The sequence below is a fragment of the Pogona vitticeps genome, chromosome 1 (genome assembly GCF_051106095.1).
Source record: "Pogona vitticeps strain Pit_001003342236 chromosome 1, PviZW2.1, whole genome shotgun sequence".
In the NCBI taxonomy this organism is placed as follows: domain Eukaryota; kingdom Metazoa; phylum Chordata; class Lepidosauria; order Squamata; family Agamidae; genus Pogona; species Pogona vitticeps.
Window position 1 is genome coordinate 273838027 of NC_135783.1, and position 25271 is coordinate 273863297.

At 41.3% G+C, this 25271-nt stretch overlaps 1 long non-coding RNA gene across 1 annotated transcript in view; it reads right to left on the bottom strand.

The window, feature by feature from the left end:
- Window positions 1–1020: 1020 nt before the first annotated feature.
- LOC144585813 (uncharacterized) overlaps window positions 1021–25271 on the bottom strand; it is a 94855-nt gene continuing 70604 nt past the window's right edge. The window contains exon 2 of the long non-coding RNA XR_013540380.1: window positions 1021–1241. This is a non-coding gene — a long non-coding RNA (uncharacterized LOC144585813). The remainder of the gene's footprint in view (window positions 1242–25271) is intronic.

A 25271-nucleotide genomic window follows, 5' to 3' on the forward strand; every position in this document is an offset into this window, starting at 1 on the left:
AGCTCAATGCTTTTCCCAGGGAATCTTGCACAGGAAAGATACTGTTTCGCACAGGAATTATAATAATTCTATACTCTTTGATGTTCTGTCCAAGAAAATAATCATGAAGCACCCAAGAAAGCCCATTAGATTCCCTGAGCTAAAAAAAATCTCACACAGACTAACCTCACTGTGACAAGACAAGGTGGGATTTCCACTCCCTACCCCTTCGTTTCTCACTGAGACCAAAAGGCTGCAAGATGCAAACTGTGGTCACACCAGCCAAATGTTCCCCAGTTATCCCCCAATTACGGTACATAGGAGAAGAAATTTCCAATCACATGATGCACAGCCATTAACAAATCATTTTATCGGCCAGTGGTGTAATTGCATAACGTATCTCACTTGCCTGGAGACTTCTACTATTTTTGTTCCAGTGCAGTTCGATATAGTCAGTTATTGTATGGTATATATGTATGGTCCTATTGATACTTTTTCAAAGCAAAGTCACTGGGGAAGGTGGCTGCCGTTACAGCCTCACAGCTGCCCTGTGATAGATTTTTCTGCAGCCGGAGTATTGATTCCTTGGTATCCTTCTGTCAACAGGTTCAAAGCACAAGCACTCCACTTACTCTCTAGCAAGCAGCACAACTGTGGTGGTGGTGGTGGTGGGTGATGGATCCATTGAGTGTAAATGGATCTGCACCAGAGCACAGACAGAGTTCCTGTCCTCTGAAGAAGCCGGCCACAGAGACTGGCGAAACATTAGGAAGAACAACCTTCAGAACACGGCCAAAGAGCCCGAAAAACCCCCAACTGCCATCAGATCCCGGCCGTGAAAGCCTTTGAGAATACACAGAATGGTTCTAATTGCTTGCAAAAGTAATTCTGCGTCACATATGATATACAGGGAGCTTATTTGGAATGTTGCTCAGAGCATTGTCCTCATTTTGTTCAGTGCTAAATATGGCCTGTTTTAATTTCTTTTTCCCAGCGATTTTCCATTTTGCTTAGGAGCTTTGTAAATTCCCTGTTTTTCCATTTTGTCCAAAACATTGACTCTCGTTCTGTGATTTGTGAAATAACCAAGCAGGCTTCCATGTCACTTTGAGACTTGTATCTTGCTCTAGGAGTTGCACCAGGAGCTCCTGAGTGCAAACAGCAACCTTCCCTGACGAGCTGATGTTTTCTTTTTTCTCTTCTTCTTCTTCTTCTTTTCTTTCTTCCCTTCTGCTTGGCCTATTGCTTTCTTTTATGTGCCTCTAAAGAGAAAGAGGGTCAGTTCTAATTTTAGAGACTGCTTTTCAGATTCAAAAGAGAATGAGTTCCTTATTTAGAATACTGCAGTACAGACAAATACTAACACATACCATGAGCTTCATGCCTCAAACCACTTACTCCAGAGAAACACCATTAATGTGGGGCTGTAGGGATCACAACCTTGGGTTTCAAAACAGCTAGCTATAAATAAACAAAGGGGATACAGGGATGTGTTCTCCCTCTCCTTCTCCCCTCCACTTGCTCTCTCTCTGTGTCTGTGTGTGCATGTGCGTGTGCGTGTGAGCGTGTGCATGTGTGCACGCACACTCTCCCTCCCTCCCTTTCTCTCTGTGTGTCCATCTGCCTTCATTGTGTGTCTCTTCAAAGTGATGTGCCTGAGAGGCAGGAGAGATGAAGGGCCGAAACAGGCCACAGACAGCTCATAGTCCAAGCTGAAGAGGGGATGTATCTCATTATTGCCATTCATTCCTGAAATAAGACAGTAAAATGTTTGTCCTCCATTACTGGAGGCCCCCAAAAGGAGCAGTTTTTGGATTTTCTATGGTGGCTGCAGGACCCCAAGCCCTCCAAGTCCTTAAAATCAAAAACAGAAGTAGAAATTTGGTGGAGATGCCAAGGGTCCCACAGAGCTGAAAACCCCCCAACGTGTTGCCATATTTTCCTATCCTGTACTGGCTGTGTACTGCACAAGATGTGGACATTAGCATGGTTGTCCTAAATCAACCACACCACCAAATTTAATAGAAGAAATGGCACCTGTCAGTGTGGACTCCATAATGTCTTCCCAAACAGAGTCTGGAAATGTAGTAAAAAAGTTAACTTCTGATTAGAAAGGATAAATAACTGTGAAAGCAGGCACTTTTTGTGCTCAAAAGCACAAGAGGAGAAACACCTGGAGTGAATTCTTTTGGGGAAGGATCAGATTTTACTATAAAATGTCATTCTGGCAAAGGTGCTGAATTTCTCACAAGAGAATTGCTGGGGCTTGCAGGGAGACTAGTGATGAAATCATAGAATCATAGAATAATGGAGTTGGAAGAGGCCTATAAGATCGTCAAGTTCAACCCCCTGCTCAATGCAGGAATCCAAATCCAAGCAGATCTGACAGATGGTTTTCCAATTTTCTCTTGAATGCTTCCAAGCATTAGAGTGCTCACCTGCTCCTGAGATAATTGGTTCCATTATCATACTGCTCTAACAATTAATTTTTTTCCTGATATTCAGCCTAAATCTGGCTTCCATATTTTCAATCGCCCACCCACCCATCACAACAAAACAATTATTAGTTTCTTGGCAACTTCCCCAAGAAACTAGTAATTATCTTGTAAAATAGTGGTATTTTGCCATAAAATATACAAGATTTAAAACAACCCTTGCAATTGAGTCTTCTTCCACCACCAATTCAGAAATGGAAGTCAATGGCAGGTAAATTGTTATTAATCTCCAAAATGCAGCGATTGAAGAGGAAGCAATGAAAAGTATAGAAAATAGAAACAGGAAGCTTTTAATTAACATTAAAACACTTTGCTGAATGGGACATTACTGTGGTTAAACATTATAGAAGGATCTTGGAACGGGAAACAGCATTACTAGATGATACCACAATACATATTAAATGTTGTGAATGCACACTCTAATTTCACTCCCAGTTAACTGCAGAAAGTAATACCTCAAGCTGCAATAAAGGGATCCATTATGGATGGAAACAACTAAATCTTGGCTGTGGACACTTGATTTTTTTTTTCATTCCTGTATTTTGTTAAGGATTTATCTTTTCAAGATGACCAATGGTTTGTATGAAATAAGATGTGTCTCAGATGGCAAGGATAAAATGCGAGTTTTCTAGTAAGGATTAGTGTATTGGCACCTACAATATTATCATCAACCAAATGCTCCACATGCTAGTACGTACCTACCTGAAGCTAGACTTTCCTTCCCAAACCTGGACTTTGCAATCAAAACCCATGAAGCACTGACGCATGATGAAATCAGTAAGCAACCATAATACTGTCTGTCTGTGTCTTTATTAACACTTAACTGATTAGAATTATAGAACTGTGCAGCCAGAAAAGACCCCAAGGACTCTCAAGTTCAACCTGATATCCAGTCTGAGGTTAGTAGAAATATTATGCACAGTTATTATGAACAATTGCTTTCATCAGACGTATCATGGTGCCGTTTACAAGAGTTGAGCAGGGCAGTTGAGGACAGGACATTTTGGAGATTGCTCACTCAGTAAATTTAATAAAGAATTCAATCCTTTATTCAGAGATGTAGAATGCTCCCAGTCTACATAGCCTCCTTGTGTCACCATGTGTCTAAGCCTTCAGCAACTACCAACAACCTGGTTTGACATCCTGATCCAAGGGGTTATGACAATATACACAAATAACTTCCTATTCCTACCGTATGGGAGAAAATGTTTTAAACCCTGGAGATTCAGAATTCTGTGCTCTAATAAATTCCTTTTCTATATAGATTTTGCACAAACCCCTACCATTGTATTGGCCAATGGTGAGAACATTATTTTCTCCAGCCCACAGGAGCACAGTGAAAAGCCATCTTGCCTTTTAGGGTGACCACTTATACATCACCAAACAGTAGGATGAAGATACTGACTTACTTAAAATGCATATTTCTATGATTTCTATGTACAGGTGCAAAGTTTAAAATAATTTGCATAATTTAAACAGCATTACAATGCATTCCACTCAAACTGGTAAAGGTAGTGACCAGGTGACCAGGGTACCTCCTAGGTCTGCGCCCCAGACACTCATTGTGGATAACCATCTTCAGCTTCTCTCATTTGTTTCCTTATACTTTCTTACTTTTAAATAAGAACTGGACAGGACAAGCCTTCAAATGAGAGATTACTTCAAAAGAAGAAGAAAAAAAGGCTCACTCACACATGCCAAAAGAACACCAATTATATTGTTTCTGCCATTATTTAAATTGTGTTATAAATTTCCACTCACATGACACACAGGTAACATTGATCCATTTGGCCAGCCAGTTAGTTTTTTCCCCCCACCTTGTCAGCATGGCCTTTTAGAACTGATTTGATCCCTATATTGCTTTAATCCTCATAATTCTTGGCATCTATGAATTAATGTTGCCATCAATTTATTTACTTCACGAATGGGTCAGGTTTTTGGGCGCCATGGCCACTGCATGGCCACCCTGCTTGTACCCTCTGTTCATTTTTAAAAACATGCTTATCACTTACTAGGTAAAGGTAAAGGTTCCCCTTGACAATTTTTGTCCAGTCGCGTTCGACTCTAGGGGGCGGTGCTCATCCCTGTTTCTAAGCCACAGAGCCAGCGTTTTGTCCAAAGACAATCTTCCATGATCACATGGCCAGTGCGACTTAGACACAGAACGCTGTTACCTTCCCACCGAGGTGGTCCCTATTGATCTACTTGTTTGAGGGGAGAAAGAAATTAGTCTCTCTCTTGATGTAAAAAAAAGGAGGAAAAAGAAACAATTCCAATGGCCCATGTGTGATTATGCTTAAACTGTCCCCAGGCAGCTCTTGAGATGGAGATGTGTCACCATCATAGCCTAATCCATTTGTTTTCTTGTCCTTGGAAATCATATTAGCCTTCTCTTATTTAGGAAAAGAGCAGGGCAGGGGAAGAAATGGGCTTTCTGCAGCCTCCAACAAAGGACAAGTTGATTGAAACATACAGATGCCCTATTTAAAAATATTAAATGACCAGCCTGTAGCTCTTTCACTCCAAACAGGTTGTGTGAAAAGCACCAGAAGAAGGGGGAAAGCAAACTTCTTAGGCAGGGAGTTCTAAAGCTTGGGCACACAAATAGCAAAATCACACTTCAAAGAAGCCTGGAGCTCAAGAAGGCTCCAATATGGTCTTGGAGTTTCCAGAAGCAGCAAATCATGGCGCAAGGCAGTGAAAAGAGGCTGCTGGGGAGACCCTCCTGGTTTAAGGAAGACTCTCACCCGCTTTGTTTCCCATTAGGGTGGAAGGAACAGACATTTTAAAAAGTCATACAGGCCCCTTCCTTCAATGTAGGAGGAACAGCCAAAGTCAGCATCCCAGGCCAGGCCCCATCTTCACATGCATGCAGCTTCTTATGGAAAGAGCTGGTCCTTCAGGTATTCTGTTGCTAGAGCGTACACTATAGTACAGGACTTTAAAGTCATCACTTGTGCTTTGAATTTGATGTGGAGACAAAGGGATGCAGTTGCTTTTCACACTGGAATGTCAAAACCTCAGTGCCTCTGTCCTTTTTGGCCTTTTTTTTTTAAAGAGAAGAAAAAAGCTGGTTTGGCCACTTTAATGTGTCCTTCTCTTCCTACAAAAGACATTTTTGGCTAAAATGTAATCCCACGATCTCAAACTAGAGATTCATAAGCTCTATTTCTTTGCAGCTCAAACATTTCACTGAGTCCTTGTTTCACTGTAAGTGCATGTGTTTGTTTACTCTTCTCTTTCCTTTCATTCCTTGGCGCCCAGGCTCTCCTTTCCTGTCTTTTGGATAAAACACAGAAATTATCAAATCTAAGTTGGTTCTTCAAACATTTGCTCGCAGCTTATGTTTTTACAAACACAACACACTCTTGCCCTGTTCCTTTCTTAACTTTATAAAGAACTCTTTCCCTCCCATTTGTTTAAATAAGTGGTTAAGTATTTACACTTTTAAGCAAATCTGCAGAGGGTAATAAGCATATTAGCGTACTGAAAGACCTTGCAAAGCACGCCAGTAACTTACATGGTCTTTTTCATTTAATATTATGCTCAGACATAATTTTGTTTTGACATGCCCATAGAACTACCACCTATTTACCCAGTACATGTTCCACTGAATTCCATGGGGTTAAATTCCCATTTAGATACATACAGTGGACCCTCGACTTACAGACGGCTCGACTTACAGACTTTTTGAGTTACAGACTTCTCTGGCTGCAAAATTTAGATTCGACTTGCAGCCAGAGAATCGACTTACAGACCAGAAAAAAACCAAAATGGAATAAAAATAGAATAAAAACCACTGGTTATGGGATTAATCGGTTTTCAGTGCATTGTAGGTCAATGGAGATTCGACTTACAGACTTTTCGACTTGCAGCCACCATTCCAATACGGATTAATTCCTTAAGTAGAGGGTCCACTGTATAGAATCACAACCTTATAATCCTTTTTCTTTTCTTTTCTTTTCTTTTCTTTTCTTTTCTTTTCTTTTCCTTCCTTCCTTCCTTCCTTCCTTCCTTCCTTCCTTCCTTCCTTCCTTCCTTCCTTCCTTCCTTCCTTCCTTCCTTCCTTCCTTTTGGCAAGCAGCACATAAGTTCAAAATACAGCTGGCCATTAAAATATAGGCTCTGTACTAGGAGAGTACAGGGCCTTCTCCTTTGTGGCCTCTTTGCTCTAAAACTCTACTAGTGACCTTCCAAATATTGTTCAAGAAAGGTGGCTTGGAGGGGCGGGAGAAGCTTTTGAAAACTAACTGCTTTCTTCTGCTCCTCTTACATAGATTTTGTTACTATTTTTCTCCCTTGCTGTTTGTTCTTTTTAATAGTTGCTTGATATATGTGTCTAGGGTTATTTTATGGATGTTTTACTAGTTCTATCAGTGGTATAACAGGCCTGTTATACTACTTCCATCATGTGTGAAATGTTTTTAAAGTTAATATGAAATATTTTATTTAATGTGACAATAAAAATAATAAAACACTGTCTTATATGGAAGGCAATATTCACCTACCCTGGGATTCTATTAATGCAGAGGTCCTTAACATATGACTCATGTACCTCCCACTTGCTTTCCCTCACCCTCAACACTGCTTCACTCCTGAATCTGGTTGTTTCTGCCTCAGTGAAGATTTCTGCATCAAACGCAAACAGGGGCCGCCTGTCTGCGCCTCCTACAACAGCTCAATTTCCAGCCACAGTCTCCCATCTGACCCCATCATCCCTGTAGCCAGTGCCAATTATGGTGCAGAGGACTGGCTGCAGACACCTGCCCCTAAACGGCCCCAAGGTTTTGATCAGAGGTGTGCAGATTTGTGTAACTGGACTATAACTCCCAGAAATCCCCAGACGGCACAGAATTCTGAGAGCAGAAGCCCAATAAAACCCACCTGCACACCTGGAGTGTTAATTCATGCAGCCTCGCCATCTGTTCTCCTCCCTGCCTCCTGCCATCTATTTCATCAAATGCAAAGCTCCCAGCAGCCACGGGCACTCCTCTTTTCTGTGCACTTCCCTTTCAGTCTAAATCATTGTGTACCAAAGTCTCAGACTTCCTGAGCTTGCTCTGTTGGAAGCACTCCTATTTTTTTACATACGGCCCACTCCTCTTCCCCCCCCCCCATTTTTCTACATTGCATCATGTACCATTTTAAAGACAATTGCTGTGTGCTTTGGTTATTGCTCTTTCATTATTATAGTTACTGCTCTTTGTTATTCTCAAGTGTGGCATCCGTCCCAGACTGTTTCACTAGTGATCTGAAGTCCTGACTTCTTTATATAGCACAGGCTATAAAGCCTTCAGTTGGAAAGCTCTGTTGTTGAAACAGCCTGCCTTAAACTTTGCGTTCAGATTCGCAGGGAAGGCCCTGTGGCCTTAGGGGGTTATGTAAGTACCAGATGTTCTCATTTTTATGACTTTCGGATTGTTACTGAATGCTGAAACTGTGATCCTTTACACAGATAAGACTGTCAGGTCCAGTACCATCCCTTTCCCTGAGTTTTCAGGACCAAGATCCGAGACCTGGGTGTGGGCCCTTGTGTTGTCACTGGGGCCAGTCTTCCTGATATCACTAGGGCAGAGCAGGCAGGGGTTGGGAGCAGGGCCGGAATAGCTTCTGGGCCAGCTAATTGTGGCCACCTAGGAGTGGTTAAAGATAGGTGCCCATGCTTTAAAGCCAGCTAACACGATAATATAACATTTTGCTGCTCCAACACTGCTCACCTCAGAACTCATCTCCCCCTTCTGGAGAACCACCAAAGCATGCCAATTCCCTGAGATTTCAGCTGGCACTCCAAGACCAAGCAATAGAGTCTACAGCATCTTATATCTTGAGATTTCAGAGCCAAAACCTGAGATCAAGAGGCAGGTTCTTGCGATGTGTGGAGTAGGGTGGGCAAAAGTTGAGAGGGGGTCAGATCTGTTTCTGAGCCAACTGATTATAAAAACAAGCACAAGGAGAGTCCAGAGATATGGCCCAGAAACCAGGGAAATACACCTGGCCAGGTAATATGGCATCCCAGAGAAAGAAGATATCTATTTCCAGTGCCTGCGCCACTGCAGCCGGAGTTTAGGCACCAAGACAACTAATGATGATGCCATCTATGCTATCTATGGTTATGATGACAGCATTCAACTCCCAGGTTTGAACTGCATGACAAGATGGGTCCCAGGGTATGACACCACTGTTCTTTCTCAGATGTCCACTGCCCTCATTCCTGGCCACCTGGTGCACTAACAGTGCACAAGTGTGACACAGAAAAACCTTTAGGGGGAACCAGTGAACCATCTGGGAATGGATGGGAATGGATGTCACATGCAAAAAAAAAACCCCACAATTTTTCTGTTCATGCAGGAATGCTTGCCCTAAAAAATTATCTCCTTGCCGCAACTAGCACAGCAAGTCCAAGACTTTAACTGGTGCCCTGAGATCTGGCAATCCTATATACACCCTTTTTTTGTTTTGTTTTGCAGTTTTAAAAACTATTTGGAAGTACTTTACCCGGAGGTACTAACTTGTAGCTTACCTTGTGCCTCTATATGCATGTAAACACCATTCATGAATACACAGAATAGTGAAGTGTCCTCTAGTGTTCTACTTTGAAGTGTTGTCCAATCCAGGTCGAATTTAAAGACCTCTAAGAAGAGACTGCAAGGGCCTTGTACTTGCCCACCGCCAAGTGAGTTGCTAACCAAGTTGGGTCACTTGGGCACAATCTTCTCTACATTAGTTAATAATAAAAATAATGTGCCATCAAGTCAATTTTGACTTATGTCAACCCTTTCCAGGGTTTTCCAGATAGCGTTGATTATTTATTTATTTGTTTGTTTGTTTGTTTGTTTGTTTGTTTGACTTTTATACTACATTTCTAGCTACTAAGGCCACCCTGGGAGGTTCACAACATTATAGCATAATAAACAAAATTTTAAGAACAGTAAACATAATGGGTATAAAAAATCAAAATGAAACACATTCACAAAAAAACCAACATAAAATTAACTAAAAATAATTTAAGGTAGTTTAAAGGCAAGGTGGTGGAACTGATAATACAAACGCTGAAACAACTACTGTGTTACAATGTTATAAGCTCCAGGAAGACCTGTCTGAAAAGACATGTTTTCAATGATAGTTTAAAAATTCCCAGTGAAGGGGCCAGGCGAATTTTGGGCAGGAGATTATTCCAGAGATAGGGAGCAACCACATAGAAGGCCCCATTTTTGGTTGTCTCTTTCCAGACCTCTCTCAGGGTCAAGATTTTCAACCCTCCAGCCTGGGAAGATTGTGTGGGACAGGCAAATCTCATTGGAAAGAGGCGTTCTATCAGGATACTCAGAAGTGGTTTATCATTCTCTTCTCCTGGAATGCACAGCTTGCCCGTGGCCACACAGGGTAAGTTTCCTCATAGAAAGCACAGTGAAGAATCGAACTCCCAACCTCTGGCTCCACAGCCAAACACCTAAACCACTGAGCTATCCAGACTGCTGTACATCAGTTACATGTAGAATATTTCTATTTAAACAACAGTAATTGCTTTTAAAAATGCATCTATACACACTAATTAATACATACACACATACAGGTCCTGTGCCCTGTGCTTCATGTTAAAATGCTTAGATCTGTTCATTTCAGTGGCAACTCTATAGATAATTCACTCTGGATCAAACCTACAAAATTTGCAGCAGATGCGGCTTTCATGACAAACGTTTCACTTGCTAAGACGTGTTTGTGAGCTGTGCTTTTGTAAAGTCCTCCGTATTCCGTGAGCCAGATTCATTCAGGATTTCTAGACAGAGAGATTATCGTAGAGGACACTTAAACGATAAAACCTTACTTCCCACTTTTCTTCAGCAGCCACCAGTTAGTATAAGAGATACCTGTAAAATATTCATTAACAGCTCAGTTCATTTCACTTATTCATTTGGCAACATATGCCCTTAGAAACAGATTGGAAGGGTTGCTTCAGTCCACTTCTTGGCCTGATTTTTTTTTTTTATTAGTGAACAAATATGCATAATATGCTCCAATGGACAAATTAAAATACTAAGAGCTCAGAGTTACAAGAGCTTCTACTGTATGCTTGGTTTGACAGAACAGAAGGAGAAGGCCAGTTTCTGTTCTCATTTGCAACAGTGAAGTCAACAGAGCTCTGGCATCAGATTCCGGACATGTGTCAATTCCAAATGCAGAAATGTAGATTCTTATCCACTGTGACCTCATCCAAAGGCTACAGGGGGCTTCATGCCAAAGGAAGCAATTCTCAGGCGTTGCTTAGTGTTAAAGAAGGGATGTGCACGGAACAGCAAAAATAAGGTAGCTGCCTTTGTGATGTATGGGTGGGAGAAAAGCCACATCACTGCCACCCATGATTTATGATATTCTAAAAATGGCTCAATCTTTTGATGCCCCAAATGCTGCTGCCTCCACACCCTCTGGTGTTGCTGTGACTCTACATTGTCTGGGGGAGGGATGGTCTACAATGGGAGGGGGAAGCCATGTGTCATGCTGAAATCTGTCTAGATACATGTCCAAAGGAAGCACGGCTGGAGATGACAGGAGGAGGAGATTAAGTCCTAGATGGTTCAATCAAGCATTGATATAAGCTAGACCTTCAAAAAGAGCAGCAGCTGCTTCTTCTAGCTAGGCAACTCTTCAGCCAACCACTTGACATGTTGTCTCTCATTGTGTTCAGGTGTTCTTCTGTGTTTGTTCCCAAACAACCAAGGGCCATCAATGGAGGGCAAAACACACACACACACACACACACACACACACACACACACACTTGTGTCTATTGAAGGTCACACAATTAGTTTCTGTTTATTAATTATTTTCTTTAGTAATAAAGAATAATACAACAAATAAAACAAAAAAAGAAAAGGACCTAACGACAAAAACATATATTCAAATTCGAATCAAACCTCATAACACATCCAGTGTTCCTTACAATCCTGGTGTTTTGTTTTGTTTTGTTTTGAAATTTGCATGCCCTGTTTCTCTCCAAAAATATAATTCTTGTTCTGGGGTGTGATCTTTCCCTTTCCCAAAGATATGTATGACACATATTCCATATCTCTTTAAAATAATTTGCTTTCAATATTCCTTTCCCAACTTTTAATTCACATGTTAATTTATCATTTCATGCTGCTTTTGTACCACACTGCCATCTTGAGAGCGACCTGTGGTGCAGGCTATGTTCACACGTTATCTTTTTAAGACACAGGAGTGTACTAGGAGGGGGGGGGAGTGTTAGAAGGAAACAGCTATTAAATTGGTTTAACATTAAGGGTAGCCTGAATTCTCATGCTGGCCAAGGTGGGGAACACTACACTACCTCTCTTCCCCATTGTACCACTGCTACTCCCACATCAGGAGGGCACTGTGTAGAACTATGCCATCCAGAAAAACCACCCTCTTAGGCTCTGAACAGAGCCAATTACTTCCCAGATACCTGATTCTGAGGAATCCTCAGAACTAGGCATTGCTCCCAAAGTCACATGGGAAATTGCCAGTACCATGGAAATGCCTGTTTTCACCTTGCCTATAATGCCGGTCTCTGATTACTCTCTCCAATAGCCAGCTCTCAAGAGCTGTCAAGAGCTATAGCCTCTCTTCAGAATGGCAGGGATCTATTCTGGAGTGAGGGGAGTGGAAAGGAACTGTAGTGCTCTAGGAACTGTAGTTCAGTTGAAACTCCCAAGCAGAGAATTGCCAGGACTCGTTGTGAGAGAATCTCAGGCTTCCTGGGAGGAGAAGGGTAAAAGGTAATTAAAGGTAATAAAAGGTAATATGGTGTAAACCATATACATAATGCCATGAGAGAAGACTAACTAGATGTTTCTACTAAGAATATGCTTAACACTACCATCCCATCACCTGCAGTTTTCTGTCCTTCTGGCAGATCAAATTTGTATTCCTTTATTTGTTTGTTTGTTTGTTTGTTTGTTTGTTTGTTTGTTTGTTTAATTTCTATACCACTCATCTGCCAACCCAAGCCACTCTGGGTGGTTTACAAAATACCATAACACAAAATAATAAAGACAAACAATACTGTACAAAGCAGACAATAAAATAAAATAATCTATACAAAATCAACAGATGAAAACAATATCAATAGATCATTAAATTAAAATAAAGAAAGCATGGTGGAGGTTGAACATTCAGAAATTCTGGCTATTTTTAGCCCTATTACATCAGATGACGTAGAGTCCAGGAAGTCCTGCCTAAACAGAAATGTTTTCCATACTATTCTATTTCTTTAATGGAATGGACTCTGCAGACAACTCTTCCCTTACTTTTCCTTGAAACATTTTAGATCTGCACAGATGGCCTTCTGAATAACTTTATCTCAATTCCAGATCCAAACAAAAAAGAGGAGCAGACATATGTGCCATTGTGAATGTGGTTGAGCAGAATGAAGAGATGCAGGAATGATTCTATTAGCCATTTTCCCAAGCTTAAAAATCTCCTTTTTCCCCCAGTCTTCCCCACATCAATATTAATGAACACTTTCCCTTGGATAAAATGTTTTGTTATCATCTTTCCCTACATTCTGAAAGTCAGAGCTGCCCTTGCAATTTCAGCAGAGGGAAGGGCTTCATAAAAGGGCATGAAGCTGTTACTTAGTCAACAGTAATTGGCAATTGGGCAGAATTCGCTTTTTCGCCTCAGGCAACTAAATGTTTCGGGCTGGCTCTGCTTTGACTGGAAAGATGAGGAAGGCACCACTGTTGTTCTGATTCAGGCGGCAAAATATAAGGTACCGTCCCCTGATGCACTCCTTTCCATACTGCCTCCCTATCCTTTGGCAGAAACCTGCAGTGCTTTACATCTTTGTCCAAAGAGTACAACAGTAAAAATAAGCATAAACAGACAATGTAGCATAATTCAGAATGGCTGAGGAAGGAAACAAGCCCCGGTATAACAGTATAGGCCTCAGACACAGGTGTTGTCAGCCTTCAGGCTGCACTTCACTATGTAAAGCTTGACCTCCTTTTTCCTGCTGACAAACCCAGGCACAATGTTGTTCACCTAGTATATGTGCCATTTCCTGGCTTTTTGAATTGTGGGCACAGAAGCACAATATCCCACATTCATAAACTGGAGGGTTTTTAGAAGACTCAAATTCTATTCATGTTTAATTGAAAGTCCGACCTGCCGAGTTCAGTGGGACTTTGTCCATAGGTTAGCTGTGCATGGGATTGCTGCCTCTGTTATTTAAATGATGCTAAAGCATGGCTTTTTTCCCCTTTCTTGTTTCCAAAGTGGTCGATGAAATGCCAGATATTATTTTGCCTGGAGGCTGAGCAGCAGGTTTCTCATTTTTCTAAAGCCTCACATACACAGTAAAAGACACTGAACACTGCTAATGTGGGAGAGAAAATTGGACCTATATTACTTTGCCCAGATACTGCCCGTGAACATCATCCGCTAGCGGGGGTTGATTTGTTTTGTGTGTGCACATCGTGGGAGGGTGTTTGCACCTCAGCATCTGAGCACAAACAGCCTATTTGGCCTTGACAGATGAAAGAGAATGGGAAATTTCGATCGCAACCCTCTTAACGTTATGCAAAATGTCTGACTTACCTTTTCCCCACCTGACGTGCCTTCAGTTTTGGAAGGCACCCATATTATACTCTAGGGAAGAGGTGGCAAAGCTTTGGCCTGCCACATGTTCTGGGCTGCAACACTCAGAATCCCCAGCCTGTATTGCCAATAATAAAGGATTGTGGGAGTTGCCGTCCAAAGCATCTGGAGTACCAAAGGTTCCCCACCTATGCCCTAGATAAAATATCATTTAACGAAAATACAGTGCTGAGTTGTGAGGCTGAGTGAAATGAAAGCCCTTCCACACAATAAGGCATTGAGGGAAGAGTACTGCCCAGCTTTCAAGATAAACAGCCACAAAGTTGATCCCAGCCCTGCAATAGTTTAGTGGAATAACATGAGGTCTGCTGTGTACGACTGTCAGAGCACTCAGTCAAAGGATGGGATGGGAAAAGTAAGAGCTTGTATATGCTGTTGGATCACAAGGCCCATCATCATAGCTGTCATAAACAATGGTGAGGAAGAGTGGATAGGGTTGCCATTCCCTGAGATTTCAAGATCAAATCTGAGACCTTGGAATAGCTATTTGACAGGAATGTGTCAAGTTCTACACCTAGGGAGAAAAAAACCAAATGCACAGTTACAAGATAGGAGATACGTGGCTCAGTAATACTATGAGTGAGAAGGATCTTGGAACTGTTGTAGATCACAAGCTGAGTATGAGCCAACAGTGTGATGTGGCTGTTAAAAGGGCAAATGCTATTTTAGGCTACTTTAACAGAAATCTAGTTGCCAAATCCTGTGAGGTACTAGCCCCCCTCTGTTTAGTACTGGTTAGGCCTTATCTAAAGTACTGTGTCCAGTTATGGACAGTGCACTTTAAGAAGGATGCTAACAAACTGGAACAAGTTCAGGGAGGGCAGCAAGGATGATCAGGGGACTGGAACCATGCGCTATGGTGAAAGATGAAAAGAACTGTGTAAATTTAGTCTTGAGGAAAAAAAGTCTGAGGGAGATATGATATCGCACATTTCAAGTACTTTAAAGGCTGTTATACAGAGGGGCAGGATCTGTTTTCAACCATCCCAGAATTCAGGACAGGTAATAATGGACTTAAGCTACAGGAAGCCAGATTTAGGCAGAATATCAGAAAAAAAATTCTTAACTGTTAGAGCAGTACAACAACAGGGCCAATTACTTCAGGAGGTGGTGAGCGCACTACAATGCTGGGGGCATCCAAGTGAAAATCTGACAACCATCTTTTAGAACTGCTTTGCTTTGGATTATTATATAATTCTATGATTCCGTGTGCTATCACAAGGGCAGATTCTTGTGATGTCTTAGAGCAAGGTCACACAAGGTTTCTGCAGGCACAACTACTTGCAGGCCAGATGATTTCAGCAATGGGCATAAGCTACTCTATTCCCTGTCTTACTCCAAATTGCACAGTGGCATATGCGCACCAGCTCCCTTCTTCTTGTTGCACCTGGCTTTGGGTGCCCTGGTTTTGCACAAGTGCAACACACGTACAGTACGAAAACCTGTACATTGAGCCAGTAAGCCCTGACAGCAGTTGGGAATTGATGTTAATGAGGACTCAGGTTTTAAATGTACCTCACCAAAAAGAAGAAGAAGAAGAATTCAAATGTTGTCCTCCCCTAACTCTGCCTTCCCCAAGATTTGCCCTGCTTTTTGCAAACCAAGAGAAGCATAGCAATTCCATGAGAATCACCCCAGCACCTTGAAGCCTGACAACCCTCATGTTGGAAGTTGCAGTCCAACACCATCTAGAAGGCAGCTAGACATTGCTTTCCAAGTGGTGCTCCACAAAATCCTGGGTTACCTTGGGATTTGTAAAGATTCATCATTAACACTATCAATAGTAGCAGAAAACTACGGTATCTTGAAAGTCGGCTTTACCTACTTCTCACAGTCATCCAATGTAATGCTTATTGTGGGGGGCAAAGAAGAGTTATGACCTTCCCACAACATCAAATGATTGCAAAGCAAAGCAACGTGTGCTGCTCAGATACTGCCACATAACGTCTAAAGCTCTCTCTGGGAGATTTACAATTTAATTCTGCAAGCTGCACCTTGCTCTCCACCCTAGTGAGCTGAGTACTCAGTTTACTGCCTTCAGAAAGATAGATGGTTGAGTCAGCCTCAGGTTACCTGAGCCCATGATCAAACTCAGGTCATGAGCAGTCTTCACTGCAGTGGGGCTTGCTATGCTTCTTGCTGATCAGTGAAAGTCCTTCCTTGTTTTGCACACATGGAGAACTCCTTCAAATGAGTGCCAACCTGCCATGTGTTCCTGACATTCATCAGGAACACATGGCAGCAGTGCAAGAACACTACTGAGAGCCAGTTTGCACAGCACCACAAACTCTTCTACGTGTTCATCTAGCATAACATGTGTTTGGGGTCATGTGCAGAAGTGCCTGCAAGCCTATGTATGCCTCTTCAGAATCAGAGTCTAATGAATTCAGTAGGACTTGTTCAGGGAACTATATGCAGGATGGCCAGATGATCATCCACTTGGGAGAAGTGGAATCACTTCAAAAATATATTGATTTCCATTTTTAAAATCCCTTTCAGGGGTTTTTAAAAAAAAAATATCCAGCATGTTTATATTACTGAAACGAATAAGTACCGCATATTGTAAATTACTGGCAAATGTATTGGACCTTTTCAGTATTTGTTTTTTGTTTAATTCTGTGCTATAGGAAACGGTGCCAGTCACTCCGTAAACTGCATCTGTTTCTATTTTGTTATGTAATGCTTCCTATCATCAGGTAAACTCAGTCATTCTATTTATTTACATTAGCTCAGCATATTGTACTTCTGTCTGGATCCCCCACATACACACTACGATCTTGTTTTGCTCTTTTTTCTGTGCACAAGTTTTATAGTATGTTTTGGAGAATAAGGACACTGGTAACTTGCAAGCTGTCTTTCTTTCTTTCTTTCTTTCTTTCTTTCTTTCTTTCTTTCTTTCTTTCTTTCTTTCTTTCTTTCTTTCTTTCTTTCTTTCTTTCTTTCTTTCTTTCTTTCTTTCTTTCTTTCTTTCTCTTTCTCTCAGCATTATTAAGCAGGCATTTAAAAAATTAATCCCTCCCCCAAAAGCCTCTAAAGACGCAAATCTGTTATTTTAAAATATTACTGAGTGCATTCAATACTTGTTAAAGTCCCATTGATTGAGAGTTGTAGTCAGGGAAAAAAACCTTTCTGCAACCTTACTAATTGGAAGACGTGCTAAGGCAACAACATGTATTCCTTCTGCATCTCTGCCATCACCCACACAACTCTGCTATCAACCACCCACAATGAAGCCTCCCCAATGGTTGTGCTGACTCATACAGTGAAAGGAGAAACAAGTCATGGGTTGTTTGGCCAGATGTGGAAATAGACCTAGTGGAGTGCCTGGTGCTCACCAAAATAGGTGTCTGTGCTTCACATGGCCACTGTTAATGCATGACCAAAACTTAACTAGATGCAGGCCAAACGTCTCACTAGTTCCAATGAAAACGAAGGCTCTCCATGTCTGTTTTTATTTTTTTAAATGTTGGGAAATTTTCCTAATGATACACTTAGAGTCATGTCTCATTTGGCCCTCAATGGTAGGATTGTACTGTAGTCCTCTTCTGAAGACTGTATGAAACCTGCAATATCTATGGTTTTGTGTTTCTAAAAATGGATACAATGAGAAACAATTATAAAACCATTACAGAAATGAAGATATTCATGGTGGTTCATAATAATGGAAGAAACTCCAAAAACCAAACTGGGAAATATGAGGACTAACTGAAGCTTTAGAAATCCCCAGAACTCTGCCTCAGAATACATGGGTTTAAAAATCAGGTGGGAAACAGGGAAGCCCCCAAATCTGGCTGTAGGTTTTGATAGCAATAAAGTCTGTAGCAATAAACTCAAGTTCCAAAATGGAAAGTTCAGACTGAATGAATCACTAGACAATGTGCAAGGGCCAGGTTACACATTATCAATGCATACTGGGACAATATTTCTTGTTTATTAAATCAGTTAGCACTATAACACACATTCAATGTTTTATGCAAAACAACTTTTGGAGAAGATAATTATGCTGATCAGAAAGTTTCTAAATCAGAATGGTGCCTTTTGGCTCCTGCAGGTCTGCTGAGGCAATCAAATGAGGTGTGAGTACCTAGTGGCCTAGTAGACAGTTCTACATTCAACCGTAATTTATTTATTTATTTTATTTATTTATTCGATTTTTACTCCGCCCCTCTAGACAACGTCTACTCAGGGCGGCTTACATCAGTTAAAACAAGTTAAAAAAACATATAAAATGCATTTATACTAATTAGTGCTATAGTTGTTCAGGTGCGATTTTAAATAGGGCCTGCCCTGGCACTGGGAAGCCTGAAACAGCCACCTCGAGTGGCAGAAGGTAGGGCAGAGCAAATTCATTGCTGCTACTGGGCCTCTTCCATCTCTCTCTGGAAATGCTATATTCCTTGGGGTGCACGAGGCAAAGAAGCACAAAGGGAATGTTGACCTGAAAAACCATGTGTACATCACCACAGGCACATTTTCACTGAGTCTTCACTTCAAGAACCTTGAATGGGGCATTTCCAGGAAAAGAGGGCAAGAGGAGGCCCATGTGCAGACACCTCTTCTCCTTTTATTCTTCTGGCATGGAGTGCAGCAATGCCACGGTTGCTGCTTCTGCTCATGCTGCTATATTCTTCTCTTTGCCTTCTGACTGGGTGGAGCAGTCATGGGATGTGTGAACTCTGATGCACACACAGAGGTCTGCCAGGGTGGCAATAGCAGCAAAGATGTCCAGGCCATGCCCTGCTTCCTGCCTCATGAGGCAGGAGAGATAGCCCTGGTCATAGCTTCAGTCAGAGTTCTACAAATCAGATGTTGAGATGGAGATTATTCTGATAGGATACTTCCATTCCCTCCCAGCATCAAGTAGGCTTGTTATTTATGAAGATCAGTACACAACGAATGTCACTGGGCTCATCCGGCCAGTCACTTTATTTTATATATCCAGTTTAGATCCTGCCATTAAGCCAAAAAATTTTAAAAAAAGCACACAGGGCATCTTAAAGCAATAAAATTAAAGTTAGAAACATACACAGCTAAACATAAAAGCAGGCTAAAAAGTATTGATAAAGATAAATATAAACAAAGATAACTTTTCAGCTCTAGCACATCTTACACACTAAAGATCTGTCTAAATAAAAAAGTTTTTGACTAGCAACAGAAGGATTACAAAAATGCCTCCAGGCTAGCTTTGTCAGCAAGGAGTTGCAGAGCTGGGAGTGGCCACTGAGAAATCTCCCATCATTGTGGCCCCACCAGATGCGCCTCCAAGGAGCAGAAGACCAAGAGAAGGCCTTTCCCCTGAACGTCTTCAATTATTAAGGAATATACAGCACCATGCTTCTTTTGCTTATTTATTATCCATCATTTTATCCAACCAGAACATTTCTCCACCCATAACCTCTGTGATTAGGCCACTTCTGCTGCATCTTTTCGCATGCATCTGCCTCACCACAGAATTAGCATTCTTATTCAGAAAGGAAGCCAACGCTGTTTGTAATCATGTCAATACTTTCAGTTTTGTTTTGTAATCAGTTGGGCTACAAGAGATCTAGATGTACAATTCCATGGCAGATGGTCTTCTCCCCAGTCTTGGCATCGTGGAATCATAAGAAGCTTTGCCACTAGCTCCCTCTTAGTTTAGCAGAATGATTTACAAATCTCAGAAGGAAATGGGGAAATGCCAGTAGAATTTAACAGCACAGGTATATAAGGAAAATTTAACTTCGGGGTGGTGGGAAAGCATTAGTTGTGTATAATATTAAATGCTGTCAAGGTATTAAAAGGTAATTTATGTGCATTGTTGTTGACCTAGAGATGGTAATGAGATTAGCCAAAGGTGTGGTGTAATTCAATCCTCATGCTTGCCTCTGCAGAAGTAAACCCCAATGAATTCATCAGGACTTATTCCTAGGTTGCTGTGTGGAGAACTGCAGTCTAAATGACTTTACCAACATACACAACTGAAGAACACACGTTGCTGCTTTGCTACTGTTTCCCTCTAACAACACCATAACAACATTTGAGACCATACTGATTTTAAAATGGGAAATAAAATCTGCCTTCATTTCAGAGGTAGAAATGTACAGTAGGACAAGTTCCTCTGAAAAGTCAGATGCCTGCTGTCTCCATTATTCTGTTGTTGTAGAAAAATGTCACCTGCATTTTGTGATCATGGATCATGTCAGAGTTAAGATCAAACCACATATTATAAGGAAACCATTCCAACTTGGATTCCCTGTTAATTGCAGTCAGTTCCGGAAGTTCCTGCAGCTTCTGCTTGTACGAGCCAAATGAGTATAGCTTCAATGTAAGCACGAAGCAGACTGGTCTCCAAACACAGCTTCCATTCACTGGAGAAAAATATACAAAGTCACCAGCAAATTATTTGTGAGCCTGTGAATTATTTGTTCATTTTTACAGTCTACAATAATCATTGGTATGAATATAAAAAGAGAGGGGCACATCCAGATTAATTACCTGCTCTTGCTTCATTACATTTAGCTAAATCTTTTTTTACGGGTGTGTGTGTGGGGAGGAATCAAGGAGACACTAGTCAGTAACTGACTCACTATCAGCTGCCTCTTTGCTAAGCCCTGAATGTATTCCATAGTAAGTTGTTTGTCTTAGTGAGTCAGCATAGTGGGCTCCTTTTTAATTTTTCTCTTTCACAACTGAGCCAAGAAAATCTCCCACCTCCCCATGCCGTATGCTACTGAGATTGCAGTGAGTTGCCATCGCCTAAAAAGATAACAGATTTAAATTTATGCTGGGAACCTTATACGGCCAGCAACATTTATAATTCAGGCTGAACGTCAGAGGAAAAATCCAGAGAAAATGCCAATAATAGATTCCTTGTGTTTGTACATTCTAAAATGACTATCCGTACCATCCGTGGGTAACAGAGTGATATGCCAGACAGCAAAGTGTTTAATTTAATCAGTCATCAGGTTAAATCTTGAAGCTCTTACGCAGGTGAGTAGCCACACCTGCTGCAAATGCCAAAGGCCTATTCCTGTCGATGCAATCACGCCACCCTATAGCACTGCAGCATCCACCAGGAAGAGCAAGTGCGCTCCCAGCAGGATGGAAGACACGTGCCTCTGGGATAAAGAGCAAGATCATGACTCTCCTATGTCATGTTGACACCCGTCTTTTCCACAAGTGGTGGAATAACTAGAAATGGAGAAGCAACATTTTGGCTGGTGCATTCTGCACCTCATGGTTTGAATCCAGTGAGGCGCACTTATGAGTGAAATGGATGTTACTGGCAAGCAATCAACTGAGATGAAAGCCTATTCCTGTTGTGACGCTCATGCACAATCAACCCTTGAGGACTTCCCTCTCCTAATGACAGATTATTTGCAACATCTGTTTCTGCATTCATGTCCCACTAAAATCAGTGTGATTAACTTAAATCCCACTGATTTCATACAAAATGTAGGCTGCAATCCTGTACCCACCTATTTTGGCAGTGCATCTGATGAATCCAGTGGGACATAATTGGGCATGCACAGAATTGCAATGTATGCACAACTAAGGAGGCAACTACATCAGCAAAGAATACAGGAAATTTTCTTTTATCAAACATTTAATTCTGTTTTAAATGACATGAATTTACATTCTCCTTTAATTACAACAGCAGACCCATTCAGATGAGAAACTGGCATCTGCCTGGCGAATCCTCTCTTCCTCAAACTTGGTGCTTGGGTTTACTTGTTTTCCTCTTCCTTCCCCCTCTCTTCTCTTTTCAGTCTGTTTCCTTTTCCTTTTTCTTTTAAGAGCTTGGTGTTGTTGCACTAGAGCAACTAAGAGACAAAAGCCCCCCCCCCCAAAAAAGCCGGAAGTCAGCAAAGAGTGAGGGGGAAATTGCTGATCAGGACTTCTTTGCAGCTTGTTAAGGTAGCTCTGCTATAGCACTGCCTCCTGAAAATCTGGGCAGCCACAGCAGAATTATCTTGACAACGAGCAAACAAGCTGCAAACAAGGCTGATTTCAAATTTCATCCTCTCTCTCTCTCTCTCTCTCTCTCTCTCTCTCTGGTAAGCTAAAGTAAATTCACCCAGGGAAATCTGACTTCCTGGGGGTGACTTCACAACACATTCATTTTTCCTACTGTGTACTTGCACCTTGAACTATAACCCAGTTTTCTCTGGTTGTACACCACACATGTATAAACAAACACATGATCCCTTGTGTACTACACACAATATTTGCTGCAGTCATCACTCCAGTGTAAAGGAGGAAGTTGCCAAGACCATAGAAAATTATTCTGTGTGACTTCATGTTGTGCTAGTAATCTGCATTTAACTGAAATCAATGGTGCCGCTTCTGTTCATTGTAATGTTGCTGAGGCGAATGCATTTAATCTATAGCGTAACTCTAAACAATGTGACAGGCTTATTACACAGAAATTTGATACCAGTAACTTAAAACACAAGCCAAACTCTCTCAGACAGTGCCAAGCCGGTGTATTTTTCCCTTTGCTCTGTTGCAGATTAGGCACACATCCACACACAGAGTTCAGCGAACCCTCCTGAGCAAAAAATCTGTTTAACAGCTCAGCATGAAAGATTTTGGAAAGGAAATTAGTGCACAGTTGATTTTCCTTATAGCACTAGTATTTAATTACTATGCTACTTTTTGAAGTCACACAAGCTTCAAAGTTTTTATTTACTGATGTAGACAATGGGTGTATGTGTGGATCATGTTCCTTTATCTTTACCACCCAATGCCTCCAAACTGCAGGAATTTCTTGATCCTCCTGCTAAAGTGGTATAGAGGTTCTGCTATGCCACAAGTGAGGGACATTTTGTCTTCTAGATGTTCTAGCCCACAATTCCCAGCAGTCCTCATCTAACACAGCCAATGATAAGGGACTGTGGAAGATGTAGCTCAAAATATGAAGGAAGTCCAATGTTGTCCACCACTGATTTAAATGATAAAACATCTTTCTCTGTATCCCAGAAACTGTTTGGTGAGTGAAGCAAAGATTTATGGCAGAGAATGTTATGTTGCCTAACTGTGAACAGAGATAGCGAGTGCAAATAGAAAATGTACCAAAATGGGGTGCTGAGAAACTTGAGAGAAGTGTCAGCATACTTGAGGAACCCCAAAGACTGAAGAAGGATATTTTTTTAAAAAGTGGGCAAAATCAATCCAATGAAGATTAAACATTCTCAATAAACAAAAAATATAACTTGAGAAAAGACAATGTTAAAACCAGAGATGGAGAAAGGCATGAGATTTCATGGCCAGTCAACCAGCTAGTCAACATTGTTGGCTGGCTGGCTAGCTGTAACCCTGTCAGAAGGCAAGACCACCATGCAACATTTTGTAGCAGAGCCCATGTGTAAACTATAATAATAAACCATTGCAATGTCTCTTGCTGTCCAGAACCAAGACCCAATTGTCAATGCTAAGGTTGCCAGTATCGTTCCATGCAGCATGGGGAGCTGTAATACCTGGCAGCCACGTAGCAGCCTAATAAGCTATACCTAAATGCATTTAGAAGTGAAGCACCACTGTCCAAACACAAATATAGACCAAAGAGAAGCCGCCATTTGACAAAACAACCCCAAAGCCCTCCTCTTTCTAGCTTGCCTCAACGGGAGAAGGTGTGTTGCAACATTTCCTTTCAATTCTAAGAGTGAAGCCAGTGTTCTTGTAAATAGTCCTACAACTACAGACACAAAAGGACAGGCATTGGCTGGCACTTCAGCTCCACATATATATATATTTTTTTGCACAAACAAACCAATGGTGACTTCTGCTCATCATTTCTACTCTAGCAGAAGCCAAATGGGTGGGTGGCAGTGTTCTACTGGCTGACGGATGGCAGGCTTTCAGCTGCTGGAATTTTAAAAACCTTCTTTCTATGCTGGCAAAGCAGCTAGGGAGCTATTGCAAATGACGTGCAATCCATCACCTGATCTCCCAAATCGCTCTGATACCTCCTGGAACTATTTCTGCCTCAACTTAATTTTAGACATCTCAGAGCCTTCTTGCCACCAGCCTCTTTGATCACATTTATTACTCTTTTATTTGTATTATCTTTGTAATAGACCTGAACAGAAGCACCTAAGATAGGTGCCAAAATCCACAATAGTAAATTACGTGTATCCTATTGGTTTCACAACCGTATAATTGACAAAACCAATTGCTGATGAATAGTATCTGATTGAGTTTTTGGGTGCTGCCCTTCTGACTCTCCACCTTCTTATTTCTTGGCTGCAGTCTCCCTTTAGATTGATGACTGAACCAAGATAAACAAAATATCTAACTACCTCTATTTCTTCATTGTGAATGTCAAAGCTGTATAGTTCTTCTGTAGTTTGTTTGTTTGTTTTTTGCATTCATGTTGAGCTGCAGTCTTGCTTTGGCACTTCTTTCACTTTCAGTAAAAGTCATTTCAAGTCATTGCTGATTTCTGCCATTAAGACGGTATCATCTGCATGTCGTAAATTATTGTTATTTCTTCCACCCATTTTCACTCCTTCATCTGTATCTAGCCTGGCTTTCTCTATCATATGTTCTGAAAACAGATTGAACAGATAAGGGGGTAAAATGCACCCTTGTCTGACATCTTTGCCTGTGGGAAACCATTCTGTTTCTCCATATTCTTCCACAACACATATTATGTATCAGGAAAATCAAGTGGCAAGGTACATCTATTTGTTTCAGAACAACCCATTTTTTCCTCATAATCCACATAGTCAAATGCTTTGCTGTTGTCTATAAAGCATAGACTTCAAAACATTAGGGGAAAACAAAGTCTATATCAGGTGTGGGTAATTTTGGTGTGTCTTGAAACCCCAAAAGTGGCCAAAAGTGGCAATCCTGTTATTTGTTTTTTAAAATCAAAACAGAAAGTGGCAGGTTTCCCCTTTTTTATTTTTTTATGTTGTTTGAGGTGTGTGGGTTTGGCCTCCACCTTCAATGCAAAAAAGCACTGTTCTTAGATGCTTCTAGAAGTAACTGTTTCCTTTCCCACTTTTGAGAGGGGGGTTTGTCTCAGAAGTATGGGGAACCTGTAGGTGCTGAGGGAGCTCAAAAACAGCTTGGGGTGGGGGCATATCTGGTGCCCAGAGACTGCATTTTATCCACTCTTGATCCAAGGGGAAGGAAACAACTAACAAATACACTGTAGAGATTAGAGTATGATGA